Source organism: Bubalus bubalis, chromosome 14 (assembly GCF_019923935.1).
Source record: "Bubalus bubalis isolate 160015118507 breed Murrah chromosome 14, NDDB_SH_1, whole genome shotgun sequence".
Lineage (NCBI taxonomy): Eukaryota > Metazoa > Chordata > Mammalia > Artiodactyla > Bovidae > Bubalus > Bubalus bubalis.
In genome coordinates this window covers 11104070-11116850 of record NC_059170.1, presented here as the reverse complement: position 1 = coordinate 11116850, position 12781 = coordinate 11104070, and the positions used below count along the sequence as shown (strand labels likewise).

General features: G+C 46.0%; 1 protein-coding gene and 1 non-coding gene across 2 annotated transcripts in view; one reads left to right on the top strand and one right to left on the bottom strand.

Annotated features, from left to right (window-relative positions):
• JPH2 (junctophilin 2) overlaps positions 1 to 12781 on the bottom strand; it is a 75335-nt gene that overhangs the window by 16279 nt on the left and 46275 nt on the right. The window lies entirely within an intron of this gene.
• Positions 4422 to 4494, top strand: TRNAG-CCC. The gene has a single exon. It is a non-coding gene; the product is annotated as a tRNA-Gly (tRNA).

The following is a 12781-nucleotide window of genomic DNA, read 5'->3' as shown; positions in this document are numbered from 1 at the left end:
TGTAGGTTTTCATTTCTCCTGGGTGTACACCTTAAGGCATGGAATTGCTGGGTCATGTTGTAACTCTTTTTAAACTTCTGAGGAACTTCCAGACTGGTTCTGAATTGAGTGCACCATTGTACTTTCTTCTAGTAACATGAGGGTTCCAATATCTTTACACCCTTGTCTACACTTATTATTATCCACTTTTGAATTTTAGTCACATAATGGTTTGTGAGGCTCATTTCATTGTAGTTTTGATCTGCACTTCCCTGGTGGCTAATGATGTTGAGCATGTTTTTAAATGTTTAATGACCATTTATGTTATCTTCTTAGGAAAAAAAATGTTTATTTAGATTCTTTGCCTGTTTTCAATTTTTTTAAGTTGTAAAAGTTCTCAATATATTCTAGATACAAGTACCTTATCAAATATAGGGTTTGCAAATATTTTTCCCATTCTATTGTCTTTTCAATTCCTTGATGGTGTCCTTTGAAGCACAGAAGTTCTTAAGCTTAATGATTTCCAATTTATCTATTTTTCCTTTTGTTGCCTATACTGATGCTGTCACATCTAAGAAGCTTTTGTCTAACTCAAGGTCACAAAAACTTACTACCATATTTTCTTCTCAGAGTTTTATAGTTCAGTTTTTACATTTACATCTAGGAAGACTACTTCTAATAAGGAAAAATGGGAAATAAACTAAGGGTTCATACTGCCCTAGGAGACAGGCACTACAACCATTTTACAGATGAAGAGACTGAGGCACAGTGAGGTTAAGTCACTTGGCCATTATTTTTATTGTGAACATTACGCCAGAAGTGGCCCCTGCTCTGGAAGGATCTAGAGTTTGGTAGGAATGATAAGACAAGGTGAAAAGTTTTGAGAACAAACATACACAGAAGGCTACAGGGCAGGAGGAAGCCCATGTGGTGAGCTACATGTTCATAATCTGCATTTTCTTATTTTCATACCATATATTATAAATATATAAAAGATGTAGTAGAGGACTTCCCTGGTGGTCCAGTAGCTAAAACTCTGTGCTCACAATCCAGGGGGTCTGGGCTTCAATCTCCAGTCAGGGAACTGGATCCCACATGCCCCAGTGAAGACCTGGTGCAGCCAAATAAATTTTTTAAAAGATGTAGTATAATATGGCTTCATCAGTACAAAAGAATATGAAAAATAAACAGATTTTTTAAAAAATATTTTGGTATTTGAGGTGGTTAAGAGCAGTTTTTTCACAGTGGGTGACATAAATTCTCTGTACTTTGATTTTTTTTTTCCATCTGTAAAGTGGGGATATGAATAGCCCCTGCCTCACAGAATTGTAGAATTACCGTACATAAAGTATTTAGAATAGAACCTGGCACATAGAAAGCTCTATGCAAGTGTTTTAACATTTTAAAAAGTTGATTTGTTTTAGTTGAAGTGGAGGGGCATGGGTTTTGAGTCTGGGGGGCTGTGCCACCCCCCCAAGAGCTTAAGCAGAACCTCCCCACCTTGGAAGCCCAGACTGAAATCCCCAGGCCGTGGAGGTGAACACTTCAAGATTATGTTTTACAAAGACCTCTCTCCTCTTCTTGAAAAAGAATCACCAGTCCAGCTGGGAAATCTTCACCATGTGTGAGTGGGTATGTGACACCCCTTCCCATCCTCCAGTCTCTACGCAGGAGGCAGAGTGACAAGCTGCTGTTTACTGAGTGCTAACTATGTGCCAGACACTTGACCTATGTGGTCAGCTGAATAATGGCCCCAGGGATATCCAGGTCCTAAATCCCTGGAACCAGTGAATGTTACCTTATACGGCAAAAGGAGCTTTGCAGATGTGATTAGATTGAAGATCCTGAGATGCAAGAATTATCCTGGGTTAGACAAGCAGGCTCTAGATGTAACCACACATGTCCTTATAAGAGGGAGGCAGGAGCAGATGTGACCACAGGAGAGGAGAAGACGATGTGATGATGGAAACTGAGATGAGAGTGATGCCCTTTGAAGATGCAGGATGGGGCCACAAGCCAAGGAATGCCAGCGGCCACTAAGAAGCTAAAAAATCAAGGAATTGGATTCTCCTCCCAGAACCCTCAAAAGGAACCAGCCCTGTCATCACCTTGGCTTTAGCCCACTGAGACCAATCTCAGACTTCTGACCTCCAGAACAGTAAGAGAGTAAGTCTGTGCTGTTTTAAGCCCCCACGTTGGTGGTAATTTGATACAGAAGCAACAGGAAACTGCAGCAACCTGTGTGATCTCATGCCATCCTCAAGGCAACTCACTGTGCAGAAGAAACGAAAGCTCAGGAAATTATTTGCCCATGGCTCATTGCCAGGTGACATTCAGTTCAGTTCAGTTCAGTTCAGTCACTCAGTCATGCCCGACCTTTTGTGACCCCATGAATCGCAGCACGCCAGGCCTCCCTGTCCATCACCATCTCCCAGAGTTCACTCAGACTCACATACATCGAGTCAGTGATGCCATCCAGCCATCTCATCCTCTGTCGTCCCCTTCTCCTCCTGCCCCCAATCCCTCCCAGCATCAGAGTCTTTTCCAATAAGTCAACTCTTTGCATGAGGTGGCCAAAGTATTGGAGTTTCAGCTTTAGCATCATTCCTTCCAAAGAAATCCCAGGGCTGATCTCCTTCAGAATGGACTGGTTGGATCTCCTTGCAGGCCAAGAGACTCTCAAGAGTCTTCTCCAACACCACAGTTCAAAAGCATCAATTCTTCGGCTCTCAGCTTTCTTCACAGTCCAACTCTCACATCCATACATGACCACTGGAAAAACTATAGCCTTGAGTAGACGGACCTTTCTTGGCAAAGTAATGTCTCTGCTTTTGAATATGCTATCTAGGTTGGTCATAACTTTTCTTCCAAGGAGTAAGCATCTTTTAATTTCATGGCTGCAATCACCATCTGCAGTGATTTTGGAGCCCCAAAAAATAAAGTCTGACACTGTTTCCACTGTTTCCCGATCTATTTCCCATGAAGTGACGGGACCAGATGCCATGATCTTCGTTTTCTGAATGCTGAGCTTTAAGCCAACTTTTTCACTCTCCACTTTCACTTTCATCAAGAGGCTTTTTAATTCCTCTTCACTTTCTGCCATAAGGGTAGTGTCATCTGCATATCTGAAGTTATTGATATTTCTCCCAGCAATCTTGATTCCAGCTTGTGCTACTTCCAGCCCAGCATTTTGCATGATATACTCTGCATAGAAGTTAAATAAGCAGGGTGACAATATACAGCCTTGACGTACTCCTTTTCCTATTTGGAACCAGTCTGTTGTTCCATGTCCAGTTCTAACTGTTGCTTCCTGACCTGCATACAGGTTTCTCAAGAGGCAGGTCAGGTGGTCCGGTATTCCCATCTCTTGAAGAATTTTCCACAGTTTATTGTGATCCACACAGTTAAAGGCTTTGGCATAGTCAATAAAGCAGAAATAGATGTTTTCCTGGAATTCTCTTGCTTTTTCGATGATTCAGTGGATGTTGGTGATTTGATCTCTGGTTCCTCTGCCTTTTCTAAAACCAGCTTGAACATCTGGAAGTTCACGGTTCACGTATTGCTGAAGCCTGGCTTGGAGAATTTTGAGCATTACTTTACTAGCGTGTGAGATGAGTGCAATTGTGCGGTAGTTTGAACATTCTTTGACATTGCCTTTCTTTGGGACTGGAATGAAAACTGACTTATCCTAGTCCTGTGGCCACTGCTGAGTTTTCCAAATTTGCTGGCATATTGAGTGCAGCACATATTGAGGTGGCACTAGTGGTGAAGAACTGGCCTGCCAATGCAGATATAAGAGACGTGGGTTCGATCCCTGGGTCAGGAAGATCCCCTGGAAGAGGGCATGGCAACCCACTCCAGTATTCTTGCCTGGAGAATCCCATGGACAGAGGAGCCTGGTGGGCTACAGTCCACAGGGTCCATAAGAGTCAGACATGACTGAAGCAACCTAGCACAACCACTCACACATAGCTGTGAGATCCGGAGCCGGGTGGAACACGACTCCAGGTCTGTCTGGCACCAGACCCTTTGCTGTCCCATGCATCTGCTGCACACTGCAGTTAAGCCAGAAGAGCCCAGCAGCTGGAACTGGCCACAACTATGCTGCTTCCCCCAGGGGCCTGGGCATCCCTAGCATGCATCCTGCCTGCCTGAGAGTCCAGAGCTAGTGGTTACCAGCAGGGACACCGTCAACTTCCCCAGTGAAAGGCTAGTCCATTGGAAACTGGGATCGCCTGGTTTGACTACATATGACTGAGGTCTGGCTATACTATGGCAGCCAGTGAACGGACAGAGAGGGGACATGAGGCCTTGCTCCCCCTCCCGACATGGGACTGGGCTCTACAGTCCAATCTGAAGCCCAGCTCTCAGCAGTGAGGCCTTTTCTGCATGAGTTGGCTGTACAGAGAAGCTTCCTTTTTAAAAAATCTGTGCCAGGGACTTCCCTGGTGGTTCAGTGGCTAAGACCCTGCACTCCCAATGCAGGGGGCCCAGGTTAAATCCCTGGTCAGGGAACTAGACCCCACATGCCGCAACTAAGTTCACACGCCACAACAAAGATCGAAAATCCCACGGGCCATGACTACGACCGTGGGCAGCCAAATAAATAAACAAATATTTTTAAAAATGAAAAGCCTATGCCAGATTTTAAAATCACATTTTGTGAATTATGAGAACAGTAATATCGAAGCAACACCACTGTGAACCCACTGTGCTAAAACAATGGTTATGTTAGCTTTTGAGCCTTCTTTTGAGCCTTTTATGAACAACTGTTAATTGTAAAGCCCACAGTTTAAGAGCATGGAATCTGAAATCACGCTACCCAAGTCTGAATCCCTGAGTTAGATATTAGCTGTGTGGCCTGAGCAAATCACTTAACCTCTCTGTGCATCCATTTCTTCTTCTGAAAAGTGAGCATGGCAAGATTTTTCAGATGGCTCCTGGTATTCACATCTTTATGGGATTCAGCCCCCACCCCCGCCACCACGGAGTATGGGCTGAACTCAGTGATGGGCTTCTAACTAAAAGACCATGACAACGGTGATATCACTTCCATGACTAGTTTACAAAAGACGGCAACTTTGCTTTTGATAACAGACTCTTGCTGGCCTTGATGAAGCAAGCTGCCATGCTGGGGAAGCTTTCATAACAAGGAACTGAAGACAGCCTCCCACCAACATCAGTGAGAAGCCAAGGGCCTCAGTTCAAACACCCACAAGAAACTGCATCCTCCTACAAACAAGTGCATGAGGGTGGAGTGGATCCATCCCCAGTGGGGCCTTCAGATGGGACTACAGCCCCGACCAACAGCAGCCTCGTGGGAGACCCTGAGCCAAAGGGCCCAGCTGAGCTGTGTCCTGATACCAAATGGACAGAAACTGTGAGATAAGAAATGTGTGCTGTTTCATGCTGCTATGTTTGAGCATAAGTTATTATCCAGTGATAGACAACTAATACAAATGGGATCATAATACCTACTTTATAGGGTTGTTATGAAAATTAAAGGAATTAATATACAGAAAGGGCTTAGAACAGTGCCTTGCATGCAGTGTATATATAGTAGTGTTATCCTATAGTAGTATGAAAGCGTTAGCTTTCACTATTATACGTTTCTTACTTACATAATTTTTCGTGTTTCCACATATTCATGTTTATCATTTCAGACCCCTCAACCTTTCTTCTTTTGAAATTTAACATCTACCTATTTTTAAAATATGTATTTACTTATGCATTTGGCTGCACCGGGTCTTACTTGCAGCATGCAGGATCTAGTTGACCAGGTGTTGAACCTGATACCAATCTGCACTGGCAGCACAGAGCGTTAGCCACTGGACCACCAGGGAAGTCCCAGCATCCATGTATTTTTGTGCTAGTGATTCCTCTTCTGGGAATCCGACCAACTGACATACTCAAACTGTGCAAAACGACACCCATACAAGGGTATTTACTGCAATCCTGTTTGTAAGAGCAAAACACTGGAAGTGAAGCCAAAGCAAGAAGAGGGGACTAGTTGATCACCTTATGGTATAATCAATACTTGTTGAGTACCTACTATGTCTCTACACTGTGCTTAGACGTTTGCATGTATTATTTCATTGTATCCTCACAATATTCTCTAAAGTAGACATCACTATCAATCCCCATTTTACAAGAAAACTAAGGCTGACAGGGTTAGGTAACCTGTTCCACTCACACAGTCAATAAAGGAGGAAAGCTGAGAATTCCAATGTGTTTAACACCAAAATAAGACAAAGCATGTGTTAGTGTTGGAGTCAGACAAGCTGGTTTCAAACCCCAGCTCCTTCACATCCAAATTGTATGACTTTTGCCAAGTCATGGAACCTCTCCAAGTCTCAGTTTCGCCATCTGTAACTCAGGTTAATCACTTTGCCGACAAAAGTCTGTATAGTCAAAGCTATGGTTTTCCCAGTAATCATGTACAGATATGAGATTTGGACCATAAAGAAGGCTGAGTGCCAAAGAATTGATGCTTTTGAACTGTGCTGCTAGAGAAGACTCTTGAGAGTCCCTTGGACTATAAGGAGATAAATCAATCAACCCTAAAGGAAAACAACCCTGAATATTCATTGGAAGGACTGATGCTGAAGCTGAAGTTCCAATACTCTGGTCACCTGATGAGAAGAGCCAACTCACTGGAAAAGACCCCTGGAAAAGACTGAGGGCCAGAGGAGAAGGGGGAGACAGAGGATGAGATGGAAAGATAGCATCGCCAACTCAGTGGACAAGAAGCTGAGCAAACTCTAGGAGATAGTGAAGGACAGGGAGCCCCGTGTGCTGCATGCAGTCCATGGGGTGGCAAAGAGTCAGACACAACTTAACAAGTGAACAACTCAGTAATTGCACTTAGCTGTCACTAGATCTGTACCGTGAGGATCAAGTGAACTGTGCCATGAGAAGTGTACATTCATTTGATCATGATAAGCATTTACTAAGCGCCTACTGTGTGCCATGTCCTGGGCTAGATCTAGGGGCACAACAATGAACAGAAGAAATCTACCTCCTAGAACTTACAGACCAGCCCAGCATGCGCATAGTGGAACCCCATAAATGGTAGCTGCTACTATTAGAGAGTGATTCTTCTTCCCCAGGGTTGGTCTTCCCACCTGGGTCTACTGGTGACCTGCGTCTGGGTGTGTTCTGCTTCCCTCACTTGCTCCCCCCGCCTCGGCTCACCCCCACCACCCCCACCACCACCCCCAGCCCCGGTAAGCCAGCCAGCAATGGCATCCCAGAAGACTCGAGTCAGCAGACATCTCCTGCCTAAATAAGGACAAGGCGTCCAGGAGAGCTCTCTGCCTGCCGGAGGAATGTGACAGCTGAGCCCGCCCGCCCGGCACTCTCCCCCGCCTCCGGCCCCTCCCCAGGTGTGGCATTCCAGCTTTTCCCAGAGCAGCCCCCAAAGTCCCCAACACCCCCTCCCCCAGCCCAGGCCGCTCTGATAACTAACTGCTAAGGAGCCTTCCGGAGGAATTCCAGGCAGCTCCATCTGCTCCTGGGGGCTGGAATCCCGGCTGCTACATGGAGAGGAAGAAACTGCAGGGAGGGGCCAACCCAGCCCCAACCCTGGAAAATTGCATCCCTTGGTTCGAAAAGCATTTCCAGAGATATTCTTTGGCCTCGGGCACTGCGTCAGGTGTGAGGGCCCCAGCGGAGATTCTGACCATGCTGCTGTCTCCCCGTCCCCACACCAGGCCCCAGCACTCACACCTGCTCCTGGTGGGGTGGGGGAAGGCAGACACAGCTAGTCCAGAGCATGGGGCCAGGGAAGACGTCTTCGAGAAGTTCTTGCTGAGGCAGGGGTTGAGCAGGGGAACTCTGGCACCAGATGACCGGAGTTCCCATCCTAGCCCTGCTTCTTCCGAGCTGTGTGACCTTGAACGAGTTACCTAACCACTCTGGGCTTTCATTTCCCCATCTGTGAAATGGGAGAATAACAGCACCCACCTCAGAGTTGGGAGGACTAAGTACACTGGTTTTGCAAAGTGCTCAGAGCAGCAAGGAGGAGGTCGTGTCATCAGGATTTATTCAGGGTGACCGACTGGAGAGCCTACCAGTTAAACCAGGGTGCCTGAGGGTGAAAGAGGGAGCTGTTTATAAGTATACCCTGCACGATCCAAGGCAATCTCGGGCACACGAGGCCGCGTGGTCGTCCCAGACTTGACCACAACTAAGGTGCCAACTGTCACCGACAACAAATATGTCATCTTTATAAGCAAGCCCTGCAAGAGGTGAACAGCACACCCAGCACACTGATCTGACCTTCAGATTTCCCAGGAGGAAGACACGTAAAACCGAATTCGAGCTAGAGTCAAAGAAAAACATAAAGGATTTCAATGCATTAGTTAACAGATATCTATTGAGCTTTTTATGTGGGTCCGTGCCTGGGCCCTGGGGTGAAGGGGGAGAAGAAAGAAACATCAGAAGAAGCAAAATAAAGAAGTAAAGGATTCCATTCCCGGTGACCAGCCATAGTTGGTCAGATAATAAGAGGGGATTTGGGGACAGGATTCAAGACAGAAAAGACACCATCAGGGAGGGGTCAGGTCAAAGGTGGACCCTAGGGATGTAACCATTGGCAGATCAAATGCAGAGCAAAGGCAGAGAGGTGGGCAGGAAGGGGACCTCAGGAACCAGGTTTTGGACCAGAATTGAGGGTCCAAGTTTCATCTCCACCCCTAACGCGCTGGCTGACCCCTGGCAACTCACACAATCTGCATCGCCTCACTTTCCACAGCAATAAAATGGAGCAAACAATACCTTCGCCCTGCAGGGTTGCCCGAATACCAAATGAGATGATGCCTGTGAAATTCCGTTCAGTTCACAGGCAGGTCGCAAATGGAGAACACATGCTCTGTAAGGGAGGGGTTTTGTCTGTTTTGTTCACTGATGAATCCCCAGCACCAAAAACAGGACCTGGCCCACAGTGGGTGCTTAATAAAAATTTGTTGAATGAATAAACAGCAGCCATTATAAATATTATTATCATAAGTATTATGCAGTAATAGGCCTGGCTGAGCTGGAGCAGAGGAAAACAAAGGAGCTTTTTTACAGATGAGGAAACAGGCTGAGACACGTGAAAGGATCTGCCTGAGGTTACACTCCTAGTAAGTCACAGAGCAGGATCTGGGTTCCCGGCCAGCGTCTTCAACTCCAACTCCAATGTCCTCCTGGCTTGCCTATTTTTCGCCTGTCTTCTATAAGCATTCCCTAGGTGCCTACTAAGTGCAGGCATCTGACAACATAACGGGGATAAAAAGAAACTTAAAACCAGAATTCTGGCCTTAAGGATCTTATAGACCTGTAAAGAAAATCTACAGGAAGATAATCTAGTTGAGAAAATTCAGGTTTTTTTTTTTCTTTAAGTTTTTTTTACAAATATAGACTGTTAAGTCTTTATTGAATTGTTACATTATGGCTTTTGTTTCATGTTTGGTTTTCTGGCTGCCAGGAATGTAGGATCTTTAGCTCCCCAGCCAGGGATGGAACCTGCACTCCCTGTATTGAAAGGCAAAGTCTTAAACACTGGCCCACCAGGGAAGTCCCAAGTTCAGGCTTTTGAAAACAGGGAGCCCAGAAGAGGAAGAGACATGGTAAACTTGCCTGCAGATGAGAGCTCTGAGGTACAGCCTGAAACAGAGAAGAGATGGAGAAATCAAGCCTGGTACTAAGCATGTACTGGAGGTGACCTAGGCAAGCTCTTGACAGGACACTGGTAGCTTGAGATCAGCCATAGCCATCTTTACACCATGGAAACTGGCAAACTCCAGGAAGCAGAGTTCTCCAACTCCGTCCCCAACCCGCCAGCCCCTCCAAGAGCTACTTAATCAGCACACTACTTCTCAAAACAGACATGAACTAGAAAAAAGTTAACAGTCTCAGCAGACTCAAATTATGTCTTACCTCCTACCTGGACAATCCCCCGCCCCCCATCTCTTTGAAAAACATGTTATTAGCTCTCTTGACAAAAAGCACTTAAATTTGCCATCTCCAAGCACAAAATCTCCCCTTCCTATTTATCACAGGACAATTTCTGAGTGGGTCTCAGGCGTCGTTAACGTATAAAACCTGCAATTTGCTCTGTGACTGAGCTGGGGAAGCGAAGGGGATCCCTCCAGGCTGTGTATAGGCATCCTTTCTTCTCCCTGCGTGTAGTCCTGGGAAAATGACAAAGTCTTATTTTCAATTCTGACTCTTATTTCCATCTGAGCTGGTCAGATGGAAAAGAAAGAAGGGAAGAAAAGGTGGTCTAAATAGAGGGAAGGGCAGGAGTCAAGGCAAAGGAATGTTGTTTAAAACACACACACAGTTTTAATGAAACTGAGAAAAATAACCTGACAATGTCACTTCACCAAACTGCTTTCCTCTGCTTCGTGAACACAAGCCTGGACTATTTCCCAGCCTCCCTTGCAGGGAAGTGTGGCCACGGACCAGATGCTGGCCAATGGAATGTGAGAAGACATGATGCGCCCTATTTCCTGGCCAATAAGAACCTTCCACTGCCTCTTTCAATGCGTTTTTCCTTTTCATTGGCTTGACGCAGAAGAGCGTGATGTTCTTGGAAGTCACACGTGGAAGACAGCAGAGCCACAAGATGGGAGAAGACCGGGTATTTGAATCATTGCGTGGAACGGAGCTGCCCACTGATAAGAGAACCCATTTTGGATTTGACAAGAGTGAAAAATAAACTTGTGCTTGATGTGTTCTGTGTCTGTGTGTTTGCTGGTTTCCTACAAACGGAGGGATAGAAGCAGATGAGGAAAGACGACAGAGGGACTCCTGTGCATCTTCTCTCCAGCCTGGGGGAGGGGGGCTTCTATTCCAGGGCTCCCGCAGCGAGTCTCAGCCAGGAGGTCAACCGTGCGCCACTGGAGGCCAGAGTGAGAGCAGGACACCTCCTCTTCTTGGACAAGATTCAGAAAGGCACCGTTAGTCTGAATGCCCATCCCTCTTTCAAAAGAGCCCCACAGGCTCATAAATGAGTCGGTCACTGCCGAGCATTTAATGAACGTCTACTGTGTATAATGCCTAAGCTTGGGCTCCTCCCATCCACAACTCCAGAGTCCAGTTGCCCTTCTAAAGACCGGCTTTCCCTCCCTTTCAGGCTCTGGAGAGAGGGAGAGGAGAAATCTTTCAGGCCAGTGACTCAAAAGCTTACTACTGACAGGACCAAAAATGATAGGTGGTACCAGGACATTCATTGGATAATACTGGCCCTTTAAAATTCAAAGTCAACCATTCTGATTTCTTCAATAAGAAAGTCTCATTTCATGCTTATATATCTTTTTTTTCCCCCTTGGTAAATATTTATTTGGCAGCTCCAGATCTTATTTGCTGAATCTTCGATCTTTAGTTGTAGCATGCAGGATCTTTTTTTTAGTTACAGCATGTGGGATCAAGTTCCCTTACCAGGGATCAAATCCAGGTCCCCTGCATTGGGGGCATGGATTCTTAGCCACTGGACCACCAGGGAAGTCCCTTATATATTCTTAATGAGTCTTATATTCCATTTTTTTAACAGAGAGAGACCAGAGCAGCAAGTAGCCTTGATCTGAGCTTTTAGTAGGCAACCCTAGTGGGGACAGTTGAATGATGTTTTGCTTCACTGTATTTTTTTATTTTTCTTGTGTTGTGTGTTCTAGTGTTCTTGTGGTATTATTTGTTTTTGTTTTTTCCCACTAACTCCACTTTATGTAACACTGGATTTCGATCTATGGTAATGATCTAAAGATCCTTTATAAAAATAAGTTTCGGACTTCCCTGGTGGTGCAGTGGATGAGAATCCGCCTGGCCATGCAGGGAGCACAAGTTCAGTGCCTGGTCCGGAAAGATTGCACATGCCACCAAGCAACTGAGCCCATGCTCTAGAGCCTGCGGGCCCCAACTACTGAGCCACATGATGTAATTACTGAAACCACATGCTCTAGGGTCCGCGAGCCACGACTAACAAGCCCCTGCGCCGCAACTACTGAAGCCCATTCACCTAGAGCCTTGCTCCACAGCAAGAGAAGCCACCGAAACGAGAAGCCCACACACGACAGTGAAGAACAGTCCCCAGTCGTCACAACTAGAGAAAGCCCACGTGAGGCTGCGAAGATCTGGTGCAACCAAAGATAGATAAATAAACAAAGAAGTGTGTTCATGTCCAAAAAAATTAAAAATAAATAAATTTAGGCTTAGGAAGGTTGTGTGTGTGTTTTTTTTTTAAATAGTAAAGAAATAGCAACCCAAAGGGTATATATGGCCATGGTTCGGCTTGGGAAGGTACATCAGTGAACGACATTTGGGAAACTCCGGCTTACCCCCCAGGGTCACACCTCTGGGCCTTTGCTCATGCTGGTCCCGCTGCCTGCTCTTCCATGCAGACCTCACTAGGCTCCCATGGCCTTAGTCCGGGCTGAAGTCATCTCCCAAAGAAGCCATGGTAACAATGTGCACGTGGTCGGGCATGGGAAAGGCCAAGACAAACAGGCAAATCTGGGCCGCTGTTTTTCCCCAAAACAAGGAAAGGACAGTTCAGCAACCTAGGACACGGAGACCAGTGGGGAGCAGGGACTTGCCCAGGGTCATTCAGCAGGTTGGGGCAGAGGCCATCTCACCCTCACACCATATGGATGGGATGACAGAATACTACCACCACTATTGAGACTTTGGCTGGTAACTGTACTTGGAGAAATTTATTCTAGACATATACTGATCCACGGGTGAAATGATGAATGTACAGCTTTATCTCGCAGAGCAAAATTCTGGAAGTTACCTAAACAATCCCTGCAACAACAGGGCC